The 22,939-nt window shown below is 41.4% G+C and overlaps 1 long non-coding RNA gene across 1 annotated transcript; it reads left to right on the top strand.

Moving 5' to 3' along the window:
* The first annotated feature begins 250 nt into the window (after window positions 1–250).
* Window positions 251–8,705, top strand: LOC122235116. Its single transcript, XR_006213246.1, has 3 exons — window positions 251–518; window positions 7,838–7,912; window positions 8,221–8,705. It is a non-coding gene; the product is annotated as an uncharacterized LOC122235116 (long non-coding RNA).
* Window positions 8,706–22,939: the final 14,234 nt, after the last annotated feature.

Here is a 22,939-nt window from a genome sequence, read left to right as displayed (position 1 = left end):
AATCCCTGGGATTCCTGACTTTGCACAGATTTTATTTTACTTAAGTATTTACCAGTTGCTATGACTTCAGCTTCATGCTTGGTTATATACTTTTGAAAGTCTCCCCAAATAGATATCTCTTCAGTGACCAGGACACTTTATTGAATTCCCATTCCTTTCACATGCTATCTACACTGTCTGGTAGACTCATTCATTGATTTAGCTACTTACTCAATTAATAACTTTTTTTGGATATCTCTTACAGGCAGGCATGTGCTAAATACCCAGCGATCGGGTAGTGATAAGAGAAGAGTATTCCCATTTTCTTGGGGTTTACAGCCTCTGGGGAGAGAGGCCAGAAAAACAGCCACAACACAACAAACTGTTACAAAACCATTACAGATCAGATCTACACAGGATGTAAACAGAGAGTAATGGGCCTGGCATGTGCTTCGTTTTAGCTGGGGAGGTCAGGATTAGGAGGAGGCTTGAAGACTGAAACCCTAAGGAGGAAAAGGAGTCAGTCATGCAGGAGAAGAGTAAGTAAACAGTATCCATATCTCTTGTAAATGAGGATGAGCCCTTATTTAACAGGTGGTACCTGGGTGCACAGAAACCCCCTGGATTTGCACAAACCACTCCACACACCAGGTGCACAGTGGAGATTAGAGCATTTAGAGACCCTACTTCCTGACTCTCGGCATTTTTGACTCTTTCTCACTGGTCTGTTTCCTGTTTTCCCCATTTTGCCTTTTTTTTTTTCCTTTCCTTTTTGCCTCTTTCTCTCTCTCTCCCTGCTGTCATCTCCAGAGTCCTGCTAGATTTCCCTTCTCTTTACACTGGACAATATACTTTGAATAAACAAACTGAACAGGACTGCCTGAGACATGTTTATAGTGCATGCTGGAGAATATCAAAAGCAAAGCAGGAGTGAGGCCCAGGGACCCTCAGCCAGGCAGGCTTTTACATTGTTTCTGGGCGAGAAGGCGGGTCTCCTGCCTCAGCTGGCTTGTGCTTGGTTGTCTAATAATGGAGTGTTATCTAATTGGTGCTTCCTTTACATCAATGGGTGTAAGAGCATGAGACAGAGAGACAAAGCAACATGACAACAGTTAAGTATAAGTGAGGGTTCAGACACATCATTCTAAGGGCTTTGCGGTAATATTTAGGACACCTCCTAATGGCTAAGGCATATATCCTAGGGCAGGTCAGCTTCATATAAGACATCTGGCATGTATTTTCTGGTCTAAAATTATAGCACTCCCCCCTCCAGCAATTTATATTTCTAACAAGACGTGAGAAAACTGTGATGAAGTACCACTTGACAATTTCTTTGTCACTTAAACATAAAATAAAAATTAAAAGTCCAGAACTGTTATTATATTGGAGTTTGGAAAAAAGGTACACAAAAGTGACGACAATTTGCCAGGATATTAACTGTGGATTTGTTTCATTTTTCTACCATTCTTGAGAATGTTATGCATTGAGAGAGCATCACTGATCATGATGTTTTAATTAAAGTAATTCTAGAGTCAAGGGATCTTTTCTGCTACATGAAAAGCTTGACACCCTCATTCCCCATCTTTAAGCACCTAAAAACAATCAAGTCAGATGGTTCCTCTCCATTGCTCCCTAAATCTTTATAAGAAACATCACAAAGCACAAGGTAAAGAAACTCAACCAAATATAGGGCTTGCCCAGAGAACTTCCTGAGACACAGAAGCTTCTGGTCGATCTTTGTTGTGAGCAGCTGCCAGATGGGAATTTCACTTCACGAATTTTGGATATGTCTATGATAGCCAATGTTGGAACAGAAGAGAATGGAGAAAATGGCATGAGGATTCCTTTGGCTACACCATAGGAGACATCACTTCCTGTGGTCACCCCAGCTCCCCAGGAGACCCACACTGACTGGTTGGTGACCAAGGTGATTACTGGGAGGACACTGCTCTTCCCCAGGACATCGATCTTCTATATTTAGGCTGCATCTGAAGCACCTCCCTAGGAATCATGTCTTGCTTTTTGCTAGCTCCCAAATGTCTTGGCTAAGGAAGGGGATAACAGGAGGTATTCCTCCCTTCCTTAATACAGCGGCTTTCTTTCTTTCTTTTTTTAAAAAATTTTTATTGAATTTAATTTTTCAATTTACATCCAAGTTAGTTAGCATATAGTGCAACACTGATTTTAGGAGTAGATTCCTTAACGCCCCTTACCCATTTAGCCCATCTCCCCTCCCACAACCCTTCCAGTAACCCTCTGTTTGTTCTCCATATTTAAGAGTCTCTTATGTTTTGTCCCCCTCCCTGTTTTTATATTATTTTTGCTTCCCTTCCCTTATGTTCATCAATACAGTGGCTTTCAAATGCTGTTTCCAATTAGAACCCCATTTCCATATCTTCTGTGATATTTCTGCATGTAACTCTGAGAAGAGCAGGGCTGCCTGACTTAGGTCGGGGAGAAGTTCAGGGCTCTGTCTTATTACTTACACTGCCCTCTCTGGGGGGGACCTCTGAGGTGCCTTTGGGCTTCTTGAGATCTAGTTTAAAGCCTTGGAGAAGTGCTGGCTCTCAGTCTATGGCCTTTTCACCAATTCAAATTAAAGAATATTTATTGCACACTGTTTACCTAAAACACAGTGAATGAAGGTCTTAAGGGCATGTGGACATAAGATACAGCCTGACCGAGCTCTTAAGTCCCTCCTTTGCTCCATGAATGAACTATGAACTTAATTCTACTATATTATTAATCGTCCTCCTCTCCAAATCAGCTCCATCATGGGCCCCCACCACAGACCCCTTTTTGTCCATGTGTGTGGTGTGAATCCCATCCCCGGGCATCTCTCCTCACTCCACTCCCCAGACAGCCTAGATCTGTCTTCCCTGCTCTCTGACCTTGGTCCTGCCCTTGGACCCCCTTCTTCATGTCTTCTCGAATCTCTCCCTTGGACTTTGTAGTCTTTGCTTCCTCATCTCCTTCTCTCAGGACTTAGGCAGAGTTCTCCTTTCCATGTTGCCCAAAGATCAACACAGACAATCCCATGTTCAGTCTGTCCCCCAGGACTCTATCTTTGTCTAAATAATTTATCTGATTACCATAATGTTTACACTTACAACATTTACTTTTAGAAGTCTTGTAGGGTAGGTGAGACCCAAAGATGTGTTTCCCTCTTTTGGGGGGTTTTGATCTCAGTACTGTGCTTCTGAACCCAGCACAAACTTGGATCAATGGCTCTGCCTTTACAGAGTAACCCAAATGCATAATGAGAAACCTGCTAGCCAAAAGTCACGGATAAATGTTTGTGCTATTATCAACTCCTTGTGTGTGTGTGTGTGTGTGTGTGTGTGTGTATGTGTAACTACCCTTTAGCTTGATTGTATGTGTCCTTCATACGTTTTACTTTTGCTTCTGAGACAATGGCTAAACATAGGATTAGTGCTAGAACATGCTAGAGTTTATCTTTGGCTCCACATTAGACAGCATACCCTCCGTAAGCATGATCGTTACACTTCTCTTGGAAAGGGTGGAATTACTGCTGGAAATTCCATTCACTTCATTTTGGAGAAGTCTTTAAAACACTAATATCAGCAACATGCCTGCTCTCAAACGTCCCGTCAGCCATGAGGCTCTCCTGATGCCTGCATGGTCCGGCCTTCCAGCCTCTGCATGCTCCTCTCACGCCACTTTCCCACTCAGCCCCTGTGGTCCAGTCACCTCATCAACATATTGGTCTTTGCTGAACAAGACCTTTGGGTTTGCTCTTTTTCTATCTGGAATGTTCTTTTGATGACTGGGACATTTTCCTCCATGTAATTTCAATGCAAATGTCACTTTTTCAGAATGGCCTTGTCAGATCACACCATCTAAAGCAGACAGAGAGCCTTGTCCACATTGTTTTGTAATCATAAAAATTATATACGTGACTGTATGTATATATATATACATGCATATGTATATAAACATGTATGTGAGCGTAGAGTAGAAAATTTGTGAAGTATAAATGCATACAGAGAGAAGAGACTTCTAATTCCACCATCGAGATAAATATAATATTAGTACTTTGGTATATGTCCTTTCTTCTACATACTGCTATACAGAATGAGTACTCTTTGTTTTTCTTTTTTTTAAGTCGGCTTCACACCAAGCACAGAGCCCAACATAGGGCTTGAACTCAGGACCCTGAGATCAAGACCTGAGCTGAGATTAAGAGTTGAGCACTTAACTGACTGAGCTACCCAGGGGCGCCCAGAATGGACATTCTCATTCAAATATTACTACGCCTTTTTTCACTTAACTTTTGATCATGACTTCTTTGTACTCATCAACAACCTCTTTGTACTTAAAATTTTTAAAGTGTGCAATGTGCTATCTTATGGATGTACCGTAATTTACTTACCTATACTCCTTTCTTGACCTTAAAGTTGTTTTCACACCTTTTTAAAATAAACATGTAGCACTGAAAGGGTTTTGCATATAACATCAACAACAACAACAAAACAGTGAAAGATAAAGGCAGTCTAGTGTCTCTATTTTGTTGATATTTGAATAGGTTTGACACATTTCTGGATGACTGGTTGTAGGTGTAAGGTATGTCGTCCTGAGAAAGCTCTTTGAACTTAAGGATGTGTGCATTCACGTGTGTGTGTCCGTGCATCTGGTGGTAGTGAGAGTAAATCAATAATTTGGAGCCAGGAATGTTAGCTCTGGTTACAGAATTTGATAATCTAAAAGGTCTCAGCGTACCAAACAATTATGTATACAAACATAATAAAGTATCTAATATTTAATGTGATTAAAACAAATAGATACATTTGTGAAAAAATATATTCCAACCGCCGAACCCAATCAAATACTCAGACCTTACTATGATGGACTAAAAGAAAGACACGTCCTGTCTCCTAGAAATAGCATTCATGTTCACAGTTACCTGTACACACAGTCACCCACACAAAGAGCAACGCCTTCAACGAAAAGAGACATGGTGCCTCATATTTCCATTTATGGATGATACTTAATTGAAATACAATTATGGCATAATGATTAGGAGAATGGAGTCAGACTGTCTGAATTCCAATTCCAGCCCCACCCTTGCTAACTCTGTAAATTTTTGGCTGATTCTCTGACTTTTTTACATCCCAGTTGCCTCATCTATAAAATGAGATTTAATGTTACAGAGACCATAGTTAATTCTTTGATGTAGACATAATGGGATAATACGTGTAAAGCTCTTAGCCCTGGCTCATGAGAACTCCTCCACTGATGGTAGCTATGATTGTTGTTTTATTAGACTTGCTTGTAGCATTACTTGTGGAAGATCCAGTTTTCACTTCACAATGTGCTTTGATTTCTCTAAGAATTCCACCAAGGCAAAATCCTTCAAGAATTACGCCAAGTAGCCTTGTACAGGGAAAGGCAGCTGATCTCACTACACCCTCTCGAGTATCACTTTACTCTTGAGTCGTTAATTCATTCATCAAACAACTGTTGGATACCTACTATGTTCCAGCACTTTGCTTAGTGCCAAGGGTTCAGGAAACAATAAAGACACAGTCCCTGGTGTCTTGGAAGTCTCATCCTACTAAACATTTACAAAATTCCCTAGTACATATCAGCACGTCTGTTTCTTGGAGTCATGCCATGCTCCCTTTAAAAGCCTGGCTAAGCTCGTGCAAAATTTCTCTGTGTTCCCAGGGCAAACACGAGGCCCAATGAAGTTAAGAAAAACATTTACAAAGGAAGAGCATAAAAGAATTGAAGGCAGAAAGTACAAGCAGTGTCCAGCTAGATAACTTTTCAAGGAGCAGGTGTTGTATTGAAGAAAACCATCCAAGTCTTGGTCTCTAAAATACCAACTTGTTTCTTAGACATCTTGTTTCTTGACCCCTGGTTCCTTCTCAGACTTCTGGCTTCCATGAGGCTAACCATTGACTCTTTTTGCCCTGCTGTAGCTAGATACAAAATACTTCTCCTCCCATGAATGCAAAACCTTTTCCTAACTTGTTTCCCCCCCGGGATGGATTTTCTGCAGTCAGGGAGAAGTGCTGCCATACATTCTTTGAATCCCAATGACCTCCCCACCTGGGTCGTCAGCCCCATATATTCTCAAATCAACTGCTAAGCTCGACTTCTGCATTCCAGCAGGCATGTGTCCAATGCACTGAAAAGTTCAAGATGGTGCTGCCCAACAGGAATATAATGGGAGCCACATATGATTTTCAAATTTTCTAGTTGCCACATTAAAAAAGGTAAAGAGACATGGGTAAAAATTAATTTTAACCCTTAAAAAACTGCAATAAAATGTGTTTTACTTACATCAATATATCAACATTTTTGCCATTTGAATATGCCATCAAGTATTAAGTACCAATGAGATGTTTTGCATTATTTTTTCAAACTAAGTCTGCAATCCAGTTTGTGTTTTACAGTTGCAGCACATCTCCGTTCAGACTAGCCACATTTCACGTGCTCAATAGCCACATATGGCCAGTGACTACCATGTTGGACAGTGCAGACCCAGGAAATCCAAAGGCCTTCACTACACAGCAATGCTGTCATACACACTGCAAGAATTTTCCCACCCACCATTACAGGAGGGTCATTCTCTCATAACCTCTCACTTCCTTTCTCCCATGTACACTTCCAATACTAATAAATCAACTCCTTGTCCAAGTATTATATCCCAAAGATGTTTCCCACCATGCCTTCAGGAAGGTTCCATCCACATAACTCTGCCTCAATCCAACTCTCCCTATTGTAAGTCACTGTTACACATTTTTGTAGCAAATGCCTCAGTACATCATCCTCAGCAGACATCATTAAGAATTTTCCTGTACATAGTTCTGGGCTGAATATGGGTTCCATAAATGACACTGGGATATTCTTGTTCTTTAGACCAGATTGAGTCTGCAAACACAACCACAGCTTTGCTTGTGTCTTTGCTGATGGTTTCGTTCTATTAAATACAATTTCTGTGCTGTTAGAAAACTAATTTGAAAGATGAAAAGAACAAACACACAGGATTGTTGTGTTACTGGGTTGAAATGATTGGTCTATAAGCCCAAAATAATCAAACCAGTCCTGTAAACAGAAAAAAATTAACACAACTACCAAGAGAATCTCCTGGGACCTGAACTCTGGCACACACTTATACAGAGCTAGTTTTTTATCTTTCTTTTCTTTCATCTTATTTTTCTATGAGAAAAAAATTCAATGGTCAAGAGAGATTATATACCAGTATGTGAAAAGTAGTTTAGCTTTTCCCACTCAAGCTTCATTGTTTCTGAAAAGCCTTCCCTTACTTACCTAGGAGTGGGGACCCCTAATCTGGGTGCCTATAGATTTCTTCCAAATCTCCTTCCAGCAGAGTGTAACGACTAAAAGTGTGGACTCTGGAGCCAGACTCCTGTGTTCAATTCCTGGTCTTCCATTAATTAGCTGTGTCGGCTCAGATCACAGTTGTTTAACCTCTCTGTCTCAGTTTCCCCATTAATAGTGCCTATTCATAGGACTTTTAGGGTCATTGAATGAGTTAACATGCAACAAGCAGATAGCTGCTTTTTAAAAGCATAATAGTTTTCCGGCGAGTATTAAATGTTAGTCGTTATTACTTCATAATTGTTTTTTTTTTTGGATTTTGTTCTCCCAATGACCACAGTCATCTTCAAATATAATTAACCCAAACATTAACGATCTCCAAATGAAACAAGTTCCTCTACTGCCTTTCCTATTTCTATCAATGCTGTGATCATTCTCCCTTTTAAACCTGCTCAGAACTTTGGGGTGTCTTTGATCCCTCTCAGTGGTCACCCATGTCCAGTTTGTCATTATGTCTATTGATGTTTCGCCTTTCTAATCGCTCCAGGAGAAGTCAACAGGAAGATCACAGGATCCAGAGCCCAATGAGCTACCCTAGCTCGGAAATTTATGAGCTGACTGGGTGAGGATAATTCTTCAGCCTTTGATCTTGAACCTCCTCTGAAATGCCAAACTTATTTTAATGCCTATTTCATGTTTCAATTGTATCACATCCTCAAATATACGTGAAAGATATTTCTCGAACACGTGTGCCATGCACACATTGGGAGTTGCTCTTCGTATCCCTCAGGCTCATTGGATTCAGGGCTCAAAACAAGTCGCATTGCAGAACACTTTATTTCTTTCTTCCCTTCAGAATCCTAGAGTCTCAGTATTTGGGATGACCTTAGAAATTACAACAATTTACTTATCCAGTGTTTTTTCTCTAAGATCCCCTGCGAATGGATGTGTCCAGTCCGTGACTAGGAACTCATCCTACTTAAGCACTGTCTCTGTCAAGAGCTTGTTCCCAACACTGCACAACATCAGTGAGTTGATCCACGCTTCTTCAGGTGTCTTTTGATAGGACATGCTACAATCACCACTCTGTTGGCTGCCTGCTGTCATCTGATTGTACTGGAAAGCCAGCCTTGTGTGTGGAGAAAACAGCACCTCCATGGAGGACTGCCAGCCATGGGGCACAGTGCTCAGTGAGTGGGCAGCTCCCAGGAAGACCCAGCTGAATGAACCCTGAGCTGAGTGAATGGAGGCGAAGTGGCTGATCTATTAGACTACAACCTTTTTAGTGCCCGATAATCGTATTTGTTCTTCAAAATTCATGGAAGTATTTTAAGAAACATAGCCACGCTGAATGAGTCTCAGGAACTTTGATGAATTATTTCTATTGCCTAGAAAACATTAAAATACAGAATTTTCTTTCACCCAAATCTCATTAAACTGTCAGACATTTTTCTGCTGTTCCTAGTAACCTATCAAGATGTGTGTGTGTGTGTGTGTGTGTGTGTGTGAGAGAGAGTATGTGTCTACATTGATAATCAGCTATGATAGGAGGGAAATGCTGGGAAAATGTTTGACAATTTAAGGAGGGTTTGTGACATCTGTTTTCCAAGGCTCCACCCCATGTGGAAAGAGCTCATTAAGTTCTAATGTAACTCTGTACATTCAAACCTTCCACCTCAGACCCCTCACTGGGTAGAGTCCTGAGGTGGCTAATTTGTCTGTGGTGTCCCTGAGTTTTGAGTATTTCAGTCTTGTGATCTGAGCTGCTTAACATCTCATGTCCTCATGGCAGGACCGTATCCCTTGACCATACCTTACCCTCTGGGAAAGGTTTGAACTCCTGGTGTTCCAACCAGGTGTAAATGCCATCATTTGCTAGGCATCTCGATTTTCAAGCTAAAGGAGGAGAGATGGCATGCTGGAGTTTCCAACACGGTTTTGTCTTATCCCTTCTTGAGCTTCCATGGTGACTTTATTAAATCGCCCCACACTGGCTGTCAATGGAGCTTCTTACGGTCTTGTTCAGACCTCTTTTTTTTTTTCCCCCTGGAAAGTTTCTAGAGATCCCAACAGTAGTTGCTTTGGGTTGAAGTTTCAAATTATAACTTCGAGGTGGGGAGGAGTTTCTCTGCTGTTTGGTATTGGACGTGGGATGGGGGCAGGGTGAATGTTGATGGACCATATGATGATGGAAAACTAGAAAGAACAGACGATAACAGGACGAGGACTGATTTGTCAGGGTCCCTGGCAAACTCTGCAACAGGTGCTTAATTACATGTTATGTCTTTCAATTCCTTTGCATCCTTGACAGGCGAGCATTATCACCCTAGTTCTATGAATGAAAGGAATCAGCTTAAAGAAGTTAACTGACTTGCCTAAGTGGCAAAGCTGAGATCAAGAAGCAGGTCTGGGGAGCTCCGCGGCCTGCTTTTCTGTCCATCTTGTTGAACTTGGACTGACAATCGACTCTTTTCCCTGGGCAAAGCCCCTTCGCTACCATCACCTTCAGGCTATGCCCCCTCCTCCTAACCCACATGTATCTGCAACAGCAGCAAGGACTGCCCCATGCTCCTTTCTCACCAAATCCCCACAGGCACAGGGACAGTCACAGGCCTTTGTTCTCGAGAACGGTGGGGGAACAGGGAAGGTGGCAGCAGCCCCAGGGTGAAGTGGGTGCCTGGTTTGCTCAATATCAGACTCCTCACCTACGAGGTTCACCGATCTCCTTTGTCATCAAGTATCAAACAGGTTTGTTTTGAGATGATGAGTAACCAATGGCAGCGAAGGGTACTGGGTACAACATCAGTTTTCTCACCTGTTAAGTAAAGACATTCACGCCTACGTTGAGGATGTGGGTGGCCTAAATGCTCTGTGTAGCACATGGGAGGAGTCCAAATAATAAATATATGTACGTATGCATTATTAATGAAATGACCTTAAAAACGATATGCTTACTATGTGTCAAGCATCATTCTCAGTACTTTATAGATATCATCTAGCCCTCTCACAATGCCATGAGGATGGTACTATTGCCGTAATTTCACAGTTCAGGAAACAACATAGATGCTGATGATTTGAAATAAAGAGTTAAAAACAGTAATCTGCTGTTATTAGTTATGCCTATATGTAACTCTTAAAGATGCCGTCTCATATATGGTTACAGTCCCCTTCTGCAGCCCCACATGACCTGACTTAATCACGTAAGGTCTACACAGAAAGTGGGCAAATCCTACCTAGTCCCTCATGTAGGCACCGCCCCTGCAGCTTCTTGGCAATGCATTGTTTCAATCTTGCAGGGTGACCTTTCCCACTGCCCTCCGTCTCTAAATACCAGAAAGTTCTTTATTCTAACTGAAACCCGTCCCTCTTGCCCTTCCTCCCAGGACTCCTGAACCCTCTAGAGCTACAATGCCTCAGTTTAATCCCTTTTCCACTTGATTCCACTTAAAGTATTTTAAGTGATCCTATCTCCAATTACCTGTGATCCTATCTCCTGAAGTCTCCCCTGCTCCAAACCCAATGCTCCCAGTCCCCTCTGCTGTTCCTCCTGCAACACTCTGGCCACACTGCTCTGGAGGCATTCCTGTTAACCCAGACCCTCCTCATGTGAGATGAGCAGGGTCAGAGTTACAACCTGGAGGGGCAGTGCGGGCCCTGAGGAGGAAGAAGAACACGGCACTTCCCAGCTGTCTGACACTGGGAAAAGGTGGGCCATTTCTTTTTTTTTTTTTTTTCTTCTTCTTCTAGGCTTTACATCAGGATTACTGGTAGGTTTGTTGAGCTACGATGTAAGATAACCAACTACGTGAAGCCCCTGACCCGTGGTGTTCATTCTTATGTGCATTTATATATTCTACAATAATAGAATAAAGAGTACTCTACAAATAGTCTAATGAGACTACATTCCACTGAGAATACAGACTGAAGAGACAGAGTCTGTAATGTCGTGGGACGTAAGTTCCCATCTGGCTAAGGGAGAATAATTTGTATTCTATCAAGTGACCTTGGTGTATTGTTGTCCTTCTATGACTGGAATTATTGGTTCAATATATTCTATATGTTTGCAATTCTCCTTTTGAAACTGAACGCCTAAATTCGTTTTCCCCCATTTCATAGAATCTAGGCTCTGGGAACAGACCACTTGGGTTGTATCTCGGATGATTGACCATATGATTTGGGAAGAGTTCCTTCACCCACATTAATACATTGAGGATAACAGTAGTACATTCCAATAAGATTCAAGTGAATATTAAATAAGCAAACAGGTGCAAAGTGTTTTGATCAGTGCCTGGTACATAGTAAATATAAAAGAGTTCAAGCATTAGCCACTGGGGTTGCTGTTATCACTGTTATTGTCAGTGTTATTATTATGTTGGCCAATGATTGCAGTCGGTGGGTCCATTGTATGTTTGTGTTTTAATCCAATTACCAAGCATTTACAGAGCATCTTTGGGATGCTTCTCATCTTGGTAGGACACTGCTGTGTTCCTGATCTCAATAAACTCACAACCTCATGGGGGAAATACACATGTAAATAACATATTCTAATACTGTGTTGTAAGTATCATAATAGTGTAAGTGCAGGAAGTTAAAGGAGAGGAACCAAGGAGAAGGCTACCTAACTGGCAGGGTGATCAGAATTGTCTAAGTGTAGGATAATACCTGATCTGTGTTTTAAGAGATAAATTAGAGTTAGCCCAGATAGGCTTTTTTGACCCAATACATAAATAAATCGCATAACAATGTAATTCCAAATACATATTTTCAAAATGTTCCCTTCGTAGCATGATTTTCTCTTGAGAGTAGTTCTCTTACCGTGAAATGCCACTTTTACCTTGCAGGGACAGATTGAGAGGGGCTGATTTTTACAAATACATCTGCTGGCTACTGACAGTCACTTCTCATTACAGAGAAGGTCAGCAAATTTGGATCATTGGCCTTTTTTTTTGTAAAAGGGAAATGCATATGTCTCTCTATTGTGCAGCCCCTTTAAAAAGTTTGCCAAGAGATTATTTCCACAGTAACATTGGTGGTGCAAAAAAAGATTTCTATAGTCACTTCCCATCTCGTGGAAAATATTGCAAAAATTTTGCCTAGAAAAATTTAGAGACATTGTCTGCATTAATTGATTTCTATATAGCATTCTCCACTTCAACTTTGATGTGATAATTGTCTACTACTTATGCTATAAATAAATTTTAAATGTGGCGTCATCTGCAAACTTAACCCAATATTTTCCCCTTTGCTTCTAATGAGAGCGTCTTCTCCAAGAATGGTTATATTACACACTTCTCCGATAAAGCACTGTGTTTACTAAGTCAGCTACCATGTGTGTGGGCACCTTTGCTTTCTAGAGTCACACGCAAAAATTTTTTTCACATGCTTTAATATTAAATGAGAATCCAGAAAACTCTATAAACAGAAACATATTAGGAACATTTGTCCTTTCATTCCACCGTAGAACATATATGCTGTTGTGTAATTGCTTGGATGTCAATTTCTTTAAATATTTAGCAATGCTTTCTATTTATAGCATCACAGTATTTGCTGACAAAGGAATGCATCTGGCTTGTTACCATGTTGTTTTCCAACTGTTAGCCTTTTCACTGTTACCAGGATATAGCCACAGTGATGCATAGCATTTTATCTTTTAAAAATCAACTAAGAGAATTAAACATAAGCTTTTTTTTAGTTTATTTATTTTGAGGGGGGAGGGGCAGGGAGAGAGGGAGACAGAGGGAAACAGAGAATTCCAAGCAGGTTCTGCGTTATCAGCGCAGAGCCCAGCTTGGACTTGGACTCAGGACCCGTGTGATCATGACCCAAGCTGAAATCAAGAGTCAGGCGCTTAATCGACTGAGCCACCCAGGTGCCCCAAGAAAATTAAACAGACACTTCTAAATTAGCATTAAGTTTCTGAAATTTCTTGAAATTCACGATTGAGAAATGCATGATTTTAAACATTGCTGAGACGGGGGAAAAAAACTGGTTTGTCCTCATACTCTTCACATTTGCTTGTTGAAAGCTTTGCTCATTGTAATGGTTTTGTACTGTTTTGCACTAATCTCTCAAGGCACAGATAACACTTGAGGTGAGATACATATTTCAAATAGACTTCTTGGTACTGTCAGTGTTTTGGGATGACTTCCTGTCAGGTCTGATTAGATCATCCTTGCTTTTTTTCTCCACGATTTGGATAATGAAAGCCTTGTAGCTAGATTGTGGGAAATGCCAGCTCTGCTCTTTTCTTGTTGTTGCTTAGTACTTGCACTGTAAGGGTTTCGCAGTTTCTTTACAGGAAGATTTGCACACTACTCATCCACTTTGTGAGGAGTAGTTTAATTAAAACTCGATAATATCCTCTCTCAACCCCACAGCTGAGCCCAGGTGGCTGCAGTGAGCTGGCGGCACGTCAGCTGGAAGGCTGGCCTGGGGACACAGGGATGTCAGCAAGGGAACCGCCATTTACTGAGCATAGCATTCCTTTCCCAACTGGGAATTTCCCTTATGCAAAATGTAATTATACAAGAATTTACATATGTATATTTTTTGGCAACGACAAAAATTTTGGTTCCAGTAAACACAAATTTTGTGATGCCTATTACAGACAGAAAAAGAGGGAGCAAGTGTAGCAAACGGAGGTAACAAAATGGCAAGGCAGTAAAGAGATGTTGGGGGGGAAGATTTTAAGAAAGGCAAGGAGGGGGGCACCTGGGTGGCTCAGTCGGTTAAGCAGCCAACTTCTGCTCAGGTAATTATCTCACGGTTTGTGAGTTCGAGTCCTGCGTTGGGCTCTGTGCTGAAGGCTCACAGCCTGGATCCTGCTTCAAATTCTGTGTCTCCCTCTCTCTCTGCCCCTCCCCTGCTCACTCTCTGTCTCTCAAAAATGAATAAACATTACAAAATGTTTTTTAAATTTAAAAAAAGGCAACGAGGATGAGGAAAATAGAATTGCAGTAATTTTAGAATTGGATTAGGTGTAAGAGGTGCTATTAGGGGCAAGTCCCAGGGGGTCAGGGTGTGTGTGTGTGTGTGTGTGTGTGTGTGTGTGTGTGTGTAGAGACTGTTAGGGATAGTGAACACTCTTGGAGTTACTAGATACAATATGCAGAGATTGGAAGACCAGCCTGAGGAAATACCAAGCAAGCAAGTGTCCTATTATAGGCATTACATCAATCAAGCTGAGGACATATCTGAAACAGAGTAGAAGTGATTTCCTGAAGAGTTTCTAATAATAAGGAATTCTAAATGCCCATGAACAGTGAAGGATTCACTACTGCACGTTTAAAATGTGTAGGATGTTAACATTGTCTTATCTATAGCTTCTTATTGTATGTTAGTAAATTAAATATCTATTTATAAGGAATTTTATGGATTTACCAGCAACCTTAGTTCTTCATTCTACTTCCCTTAGGTTCCTGAAATTAAATTACTACACTCCTTGCCAATTCACCTCCTTTGTAGGTTTTCAGGATCTAACTCCTGCATTTTGAAAGACATACTTTTCATTAGAAATATCACTTGAAAAGAAGAAAAAGAAAAAAATATCACTAAGCGTTCTGTCTATGCTTTTTAATTTAATCCTCACATCCATCTGGAGACTACACAAAGGCTGATCACTGTAGGAAACAGGTACTCTACACATGTGTGCTAGACTGTCCAAGCAGTATTTCAACCTTTTACAGAAAAGAGATTTGAGGTCCAGAGAATCTGGAGAGATAGTAATTGAACTAGAATACAGTCTGTATTTGTTTCCTATTGCTGCTGTAACAAACTGCCACAAATTTAGTGGTTTACAGCAACACAGTGTTATCTTCTTATAGTCCTGAACGTCAGAAGTCCAAAATAGGTCTCCCTGGGCTGACATAAAGAAGCTGGTTGCCTTCCCTATGGAGGCACGGGGGGCAGTCTGTTTCTAGTCGATTTCTCTGCCTTTTGCTGCTTCTGAGGCTACTTGTATCCCTTAGCCTGTGATACTTCCCTATCTGAAAAGCCAGCAATCATACCACCCCCATCACTGGGAATTAAGGTGTAGGCATCTTTGGGGGCAATGACTCTACTTACCAAAAAAACCCAGATTTTTCTGAAGGTACTATCTAAGAAACTTCCATTTTACATCTATGTATCCATTCGATATTTTTTCATTCCCACCTGCTATTTGCAGGACTATGTTCTAAGCTCCGAGGATATAATGTTGAACAAGATAGTCACAACCTCTTCAGCTCAACTATCTCTTAGGCTACCTGCTGGTCCCTCATCTGTCCACCTCTTCCAAGATATTAATCCATTAAAATTCATTGAGCTTGTTAAATGAACATATCACCCTGGATGGAAAGGGGGAAGAAAGAAGTACAAATTAAGATCTGTGGTCTCCAGGATTGTTCAATCTAAATGGGAAGATGAAATGCACACAGAAGAAGAGAAAAGTAAACAGATAGGGGGAAAGGGTGTAATGAATTTGCCTTGAGAAAGAGCTCTCTGTATGACAAAAAAAAAATATCTTTGCAAGTGCTTGGAGTAGAAGAGATATAATCTGAGGTTGTTGAGGTCAGCAAGCAAAATGGCTCAGAGGGGTAGAAAGTCACTCTGCATGATTGAGGGGAAAGGATTTATTAATTCGCTCCTAAAAAGAAGGTACAAACAGATAGAGGGAAAGTGTAATGAATTCGCTGCTGATACAGGATAGCTCTGGGACTGGTATCAGAGATGTGCCTACATTTAAGGGCAGGAGACCCCAGCGATGGACAGAATGAAAGGTGAAAACATTTGACATCATAAAGGCAAAATGAAGACAACTTTGAATGTAATCAGTTCCTTCCAAAGGGTAAAATGTATCCACTGGCAGACATCCGAATGGGTGAGAAACAGCCATTCTTCAATGTAATTAGTGTTAAAAATAATTTTAATTGTCAACATTTACAGAGAGTGGGCTAGAGCAATGCATCCCCCAATCACGCTGCTAGTCTCCCCTTAGCAACTAAGTGGGATATGTCAACTTAAAAGCCCTTATATGGCTCATGGAGAAATCTGATAAAATCTCCACAGGGAAGGAGTGGAACAGTCAGGATGAAACCTTCCAGCTCTGTAGACTCAATCCACAGTGAGCTAAGCCAAGCCATTTCCTATTAAATACAGGCATGTTGCCATGTGGGGCTCAGAAGTGGCTTCTGACTGCAGTCAGGAGTGTTTGCTCATTTCTCTTCCTTGATGATTGGGGAACTCCCAGATGTTGATAAAGGGCTTGACAACTAGCACTGAGGTGGAAAGTAAAAACATCTTTATCAAACCAGCTGTTGAGCATACATGACTCCACACATCCAGATGTTTGGAGGCATCTGGTATTGGGGGGAAGCTTTCCCCCTCTATCGAGCTATCTGAGAGAGATCAATCTAACAGTGGGATATATGGCTACCACAGGAGACACTGCACCCGGCATCAGGCTTGGGCAGGAAAAGAGTGTTTGACTTTGGTCTTTGTGGGACAGGTTCTTGCTCACTGACACTTTCCTGCAGCACACAGCTGAGGCTCCCGTGTGGGTTTATTCACACAATGCCTCCGCGGGGAAAGCCTTCCAATCTGATGTCACCCACATGCAAACTGTCCTTACACTTCAGCTTGTCCCCAATTCCAGGAAGCTACTCTACTCCAGCCTTGCCCTACTCATTTTTCTCTTTTCTGAACTTTACCTGGCACCCTCTTCCGTGCTTGATTTTATACTGTCACATATCAATTATTGATATCTTCCAGGTACTTCCTTATCACTTCCTGCTATATATGGTTTCTATTAACTCATACTTTCCACAAAGAAATGTCTTATGTTGTGGATTTCTGACATTGTATCTGGGAAGACATCGTAACCTGTGACCCAAGCACCCTGGTTAACACCACCGTATTTTGAGGGTAAAGCTTGTCAAATGGTAACATTAAGTATAGCCCTAAAGACTTCCCAACAATTCCAGTTTCATAGATAGTGTGTTTTATTTTGCACCTTGGGTCTCATTTAAGAGACCCTTGCTCCTATTTAAGAAAGCAATGAAATAGAAAACAGCACTAAAACAGAAGAGACATTTTCTTAATGCCATATCCCCAGTGTAGACACTCAGGCAGTTTTTGCCATATTCATCAACTAATAGAAAGCACACAGGCTTATTTATTTTCTCCTAGAAGTAAACATAGATTATGATTAATTTTATTTACTAATGTCAATGTTCATACCAGGCTAGGCTAAAAAGATATAAGATGTCTTACCCGGGCCAGGGGGTGGGGGTGTGTGTGAGTGACATCCTCCCGACCTTTTTAGTTACCAGTATTTCTTACAGGGAATTTTGCTTTGGTTTACTTGGGATTATTTTAAACATGCAGTTCCAATTAGCTGTGCAACTTATATGTTAGTCTTAGTTCTCTTCAGCAGTTTTATCTTTTATTTCTATCTCAGTCTATCTCTCTAAGTTGCTTTTAAGGTGTTGGTATTATCATTGGTCCCCAGGGCTCTTCAACTCTCCTGAGCATTGGCTTGTTAAAATGCAAATTCCTGACCCTTCTCTTAGAGGGCCCGGGAACCTGCAACTTGTTACAATCCAGATGATTGTGATAAGGTGGTGTCAGGAGAAACACCATCCTTTGGCCTGGTGTTTCCTACAGACCCTCTGGACTGTAGCAGGAACACACTACTTACTGTCCACTCCAGTATCTTTTTATCACCTATTAAAAGATAATTTTCAAAAAAGATAAAATCAGGACACTCATATTGACGTCAGTATGAACATGTGTTAAAGATTTTTATTTCACTCACTAATGAGGAAACTGGTCAAGTGCTATGAGTTCAAGGGAGAAATTCCAAAAAGATATATTCATAGATCAAGAATGTAGACATGAATGGGCCAATAGAGGTAAAACTGGCCTTTTCCACAGAGAGGGGAAGTCTAACCTCCACAGGACAGAATTTACATATCTATAGACAAGAACTACATGCATTATTATTCATCGACAGAACTGTAAATGGCTTAAAAGGACAAGAAGCATATAATCTAGCAGGGTGTGGTTTAAACAATGTGCAGTTTTCCACTGAAGCACAGTATTTTCACACTCATGCTGGAGAGGAATCTCAGAAGAGAGAAGAGCCTGAATCAAAAGACCGAGAGCCCAGAGAAATCAGAATGTGAAGGAAAGGCAAACAACCTCATGGGGTTAGAACTCAGGGGTAGGAGGTCAGTGATGCAGCAAAGAGGAGGTACAGAGGAGGGAAGGGAAGCAGAAATGTTTGGATAAGACAAGAGAGCACTCATAAGAAGTGCATGAAAGAAACGCAGTGTTGGTCCTGCACCAACTAGGATGGGGAAGTTTTGTGCCATTATAGCTTTGACTCAGAGAAAAGCCAGCTCACCTCTCTACTCCCTCAGTAATACCATTCCACACTGGTTCTGGTCACCAAGGGGTCATGACTTTCCTTTTTTGAAAGTCCATGGTTTCAGTTATCTCTGTTTAGAAGCCTCACCCAGAGGACACAGGTGGTAGCAAGAGATTAGCTTTTGAGGGGCACAGTTTAGGTCATTAAGTCCCCATTTGACATTTCAATCATATCCTTGCTTTTAAGGTCCTGGGCGTATCTGTATCTTAATATAGCCAAAGAATTATAAAGTCATCTCATGTCCCCTCTGTGGGCACAGTACATTGCAGAAATAAAGCTGATGGAAATAGTCACATGGTTTGACCAAATGGCATCATCAGCCTCTTCAATCTGCTACATCCCTAAAGTCATCCAGCTGGGAGGGGCAGCTGCCAAGTTAGAAGAGGCTGGACATTCCGTGAAACAGGTGCCTTCTTTTTCCAGGACCCAAGCGAGAGCCTAAGATACTTTCCGTACTGTCAGAAAGCACATCCTTAGAAAACACGCTTGAATTGCTGAACAGGGACATTCAAGCTCGGTTCCCAAACCCATTTTTAGTTTGGGTTCATCATGAGAGATTGTGACAATATTTGGAGAGATCAAGAAGGGAGTCGTCAGAAAACTAAAAGAAAAACATCTCATTAGAGAGAACACGTTCTTTTTGTGTAGTGAAAACCTGACCACTTCAAACACTTAGTGAATATTCATTTTAGTTAGGATAAAATCTAAACTCTTTGGCACAACTTACAGAGTCCTTCGTGCGTGCCATGCTTTCACCTGTTGGAACACTCCATTATTCTCTCTTACCTCCCATTTCCCCCACCGCATACCCTGATCTCAACACATATTGTGTCCTCTGTTATACTCTCCCTGCCCCTCCAGAGACCCTACTGACCCCTACTTAACTTCACCTTAGATATCATTCTCACTGGGAAGCATTCCCTGCCTCTCCAATCTGGGCCAGGTGCCATTCTGTGTTCTTGTATCACCCTGCTTTTTTCTAATCAAAATATGATCACCCCATATTGAAATGTGTCTCTGTCATCAAGCTGTAAATAGGGAGCAACAGGTAGAAATCTGTAGATATTTTGTTTGTCACACTTTAAATTCTGGAAAAGCACCCGGAACATCATAGGAACTCAAAAGATTTGCAGAATGAAGGACCAACTGAGTAAGAGAAAAAAATAGATGAATAAATGAATTCCTGAGTGAATTAATTAATTAAATGAGTGAATAAATATACAGGGAAATGGACAGCTCTCTTAACATAAATAGCTAAAAAGAACAAATAATTATCTTTAAGTCTGGGAAAGATTATCTTATAAAGGAGTCAGTAGATTTGTTTTGCTCGAGATGGCAGAGATACTGTCCAAAGCTAGAAGATGCTTGGAGTTTCAACTCAAAGGATTTCTCTAAAATCAGAAGCCTAACTATGCAGCACATCACCTCAAACGTAGATAAGCATGCAAAAGAAAGGATGTTGGGTGGGTGGGATGTTTTGTGGGGATAATCAGGGACTGAGGATGGGGAACTGAGTGTTGGCAGCATCAGCTATATAGAGGAAATGGGGGGGTGATAGTTATTTATCTATTGTTCATTCATTCATTCATTCATTCACTCAGTAAACATTTACTGAGCACTGACCATGTTCTGGGTGCTGTGGTAGAAACTGGGGATCTAAAGTTGGATAAGTTTTAGCTCCCGGGACCCTGATGCCAAAGCACAGACTCGAGTGGAAAAGAAAGACACTTAGCCAGGAGTGTGCAGAAACTGCTGTGACAGAGGTATGTGCAGGATAGTATGGAGGCCAGAGAGAGGTGACCCTAACACTCCTGGTGGGGCAAAGGAAGCCAGAAGATACCAGGGTGGCTTCCTACAAGAGGGGCCAACCCAACTAACCCCACAAATGTAATGACATGGCAGCCTGGGCAGGACCTGCTAGCAGAGGCAAAGAGGGTAGAGGAAAGAAGGGGGTAAAGAGGGGAGAGCATTTCAGAAAGAGAGGAGAGCTTGTACAGTTTAGTCTTACTAGAGTGAAAAGGTCAAGGCCAGAAGTAAGTGGGTGCATCGTCACTTAGATTCACAATTCTCTGAAAAGCTGATGAGAGTCAAAGACAGAAGCTCTTAGGTACAAAGAGTTGACCTGCTTTTTCAGGGTCTGGATCTCCAAGGTTCAGTGTATGAATGCCTTAGGGAAAAGTTCTCATCCAGAACGGTTCCATGGGGGCCACCATGATCTTTGGGGCACCTGCCCCATGCCCCTACCTACTGTGGGGCCATGTGACTGAAGACAGGATTTCTAGTGCCACTTATGGGAATAAGTTTTTGGACAAAGGCCAAGACAGACTCATGCTATCGTTCACACCCTTCCACAACCAGGCAGGTGGGTGAATGCCTACAGATCAGAGCTGCTTCATGATGTCACTGTTTGACGAGACGTTGTGAAGCAGTGAAGGGCAGTCTTCATGGTGAGCCTGATAGGATTGAAAATTTATTTCATTTACAAATTTATTTACAAATTATTAAAGCAGTAACTCCAAGTGAGGTCTGATAGAAGTGAATGCTGTACCAGCATGAGTGACAGGTCCAGACGTAAGTGCTTTCCACTCCCCAGTCACCTGTGAGGTAAATACCATCATCCCTGTCCTACACATGAGGAAGCTGAAACCCAGGGCATGCAGCTGGTATATGGCAAGAAGCTATTACTCAGATTTAGGCAGTCTTGCTTCAGAGTCCAGCTTCGTGAAGGAAAGGAAATGGAATCTCCTGAAAAAGATGCCATCTTGGGCACAATGAGCAAACTGGATGGAAACTGAAAAGGGGAGTTGGCCTCAAGAAATTTGAGGGAACCAGCCTTTCCTTATGCCATGTCTTCTCTCGTCCTCTGTGCTGCCACCTCAGCAGCCTTCTGGAACATGCCAGGCTCTTCCTTCCTTCAGGGCCATTGTTCTTGCTGTCCCTCCTGCCTGGAATATTGTTCCCAAACAATATGTAGCTCCTTCTCCTCTTTCAAATGTTGGATGAAATGTCACCTTCTCAGAAAGGACCTCCTTCTCTCTCAAGGGAGTGTCCTCTCAAGCTTGACTCTTTATCATCACACCATTTTTACTTCTTTTTCTAGCACATTTTATGATCTATATTTGCTTTTTAAATGTAATAGTTTGTTATCTACTGTATGTTTGTGCCCACTCTCCTTGATCAATAATAGTGATGCCCTAACCCCCAATGTAATTAAATTTAGATGTGGGACTTTGGGGAAGTAATTAAGTTTAAATAAGGTCATGAGGGTGGGTACCCTATGATGGGATCAGTGTCCTTATAAGAAGAGATCAAATCTCCTTCTTTCTCTCTCTCCACCAAGTGAGAACACAGAGAAAAGGCAGCTGACTGAAAATCAGGAAGAGGGCTTTTCCAGGAACTGAAATTTCCACCATCTTGATCTTGGGTTATCCCATCTCCACAACTGTTAGAATTGAAATTCTGTTGGTTGAGCCACCCACTCTGCCATTTCGTTATGGCAGCCTGAGATGACTAACACACAATTTATCTGTATACATTGATTGCTCCTTTATATTATAAATTCCCCAGGGCAAGCACCAAGAAATCTTTAGAGGAAGATTTCCCAGCTGTATTTTACCACTATCCCCCCAACCCCCACCCCGCACTTAGGAAGGAAGAATGGCTAGCCCCTGGGGATTTACTTGCCTTAAGGGTGTCAGCAAAAAGATCCAATTAGCTAGCTATCTCCCCAACCTCTCAAATAGCACAAACTCTGTAATATTTAAATTTTAAAATATCTGTTAACTCAAGAAGGATAGATTAAATAATCTCTCTGGAACTTCAGATATCCCTTCTCCAACTTTCCAAATATTACATCATGCACTCCCCGACCTTTTCAAGTTCATCACATCTTACCTTCACTGCACTTGAGCCACTCTTATCGTGGCCTAACCCTTGCCCTTATTATCATCCATAATTTTCTTATAATTCTTAAACAGTAGCATCACAGTTATTTACTTCTGCTTCCACCCATTACAGACCTCTCAAGCCCTGGCTCATTCAACCCTTGTCTTCTCTCCTCTTGGAAATTACAGATTCTTGAAAGTCTTCCTTGTGAGTCAAAGCTCTTCAAATCTCAGCTTGGAATCTAAACTTTTAATCCAAATTTAGATCCATGATTAATCATCTAAATCCAAGTTTAACTAACTATGGCCCATGGAACAAATGTGGCCTGCACCTTCTCTTATAAAGATTTATTGGAGT

The sequence above is a fragment of the Panthera tigris genome, chromosome F2, assembly GCF_018350195.1.
Source record: "Panthera tigris isolate Pti1 chromosome F2, P.tigris_Pti1_mat1.1, whole genome shotgun sequence".
NCBI lineage: Eukaryota > Metazoa > Chordata > Mammalia > Carnivora > Felidae > Panthera > Panthera tigris.
This window is presented reverse-complemented; position numbering and strand designations above follow the sequence as displayed.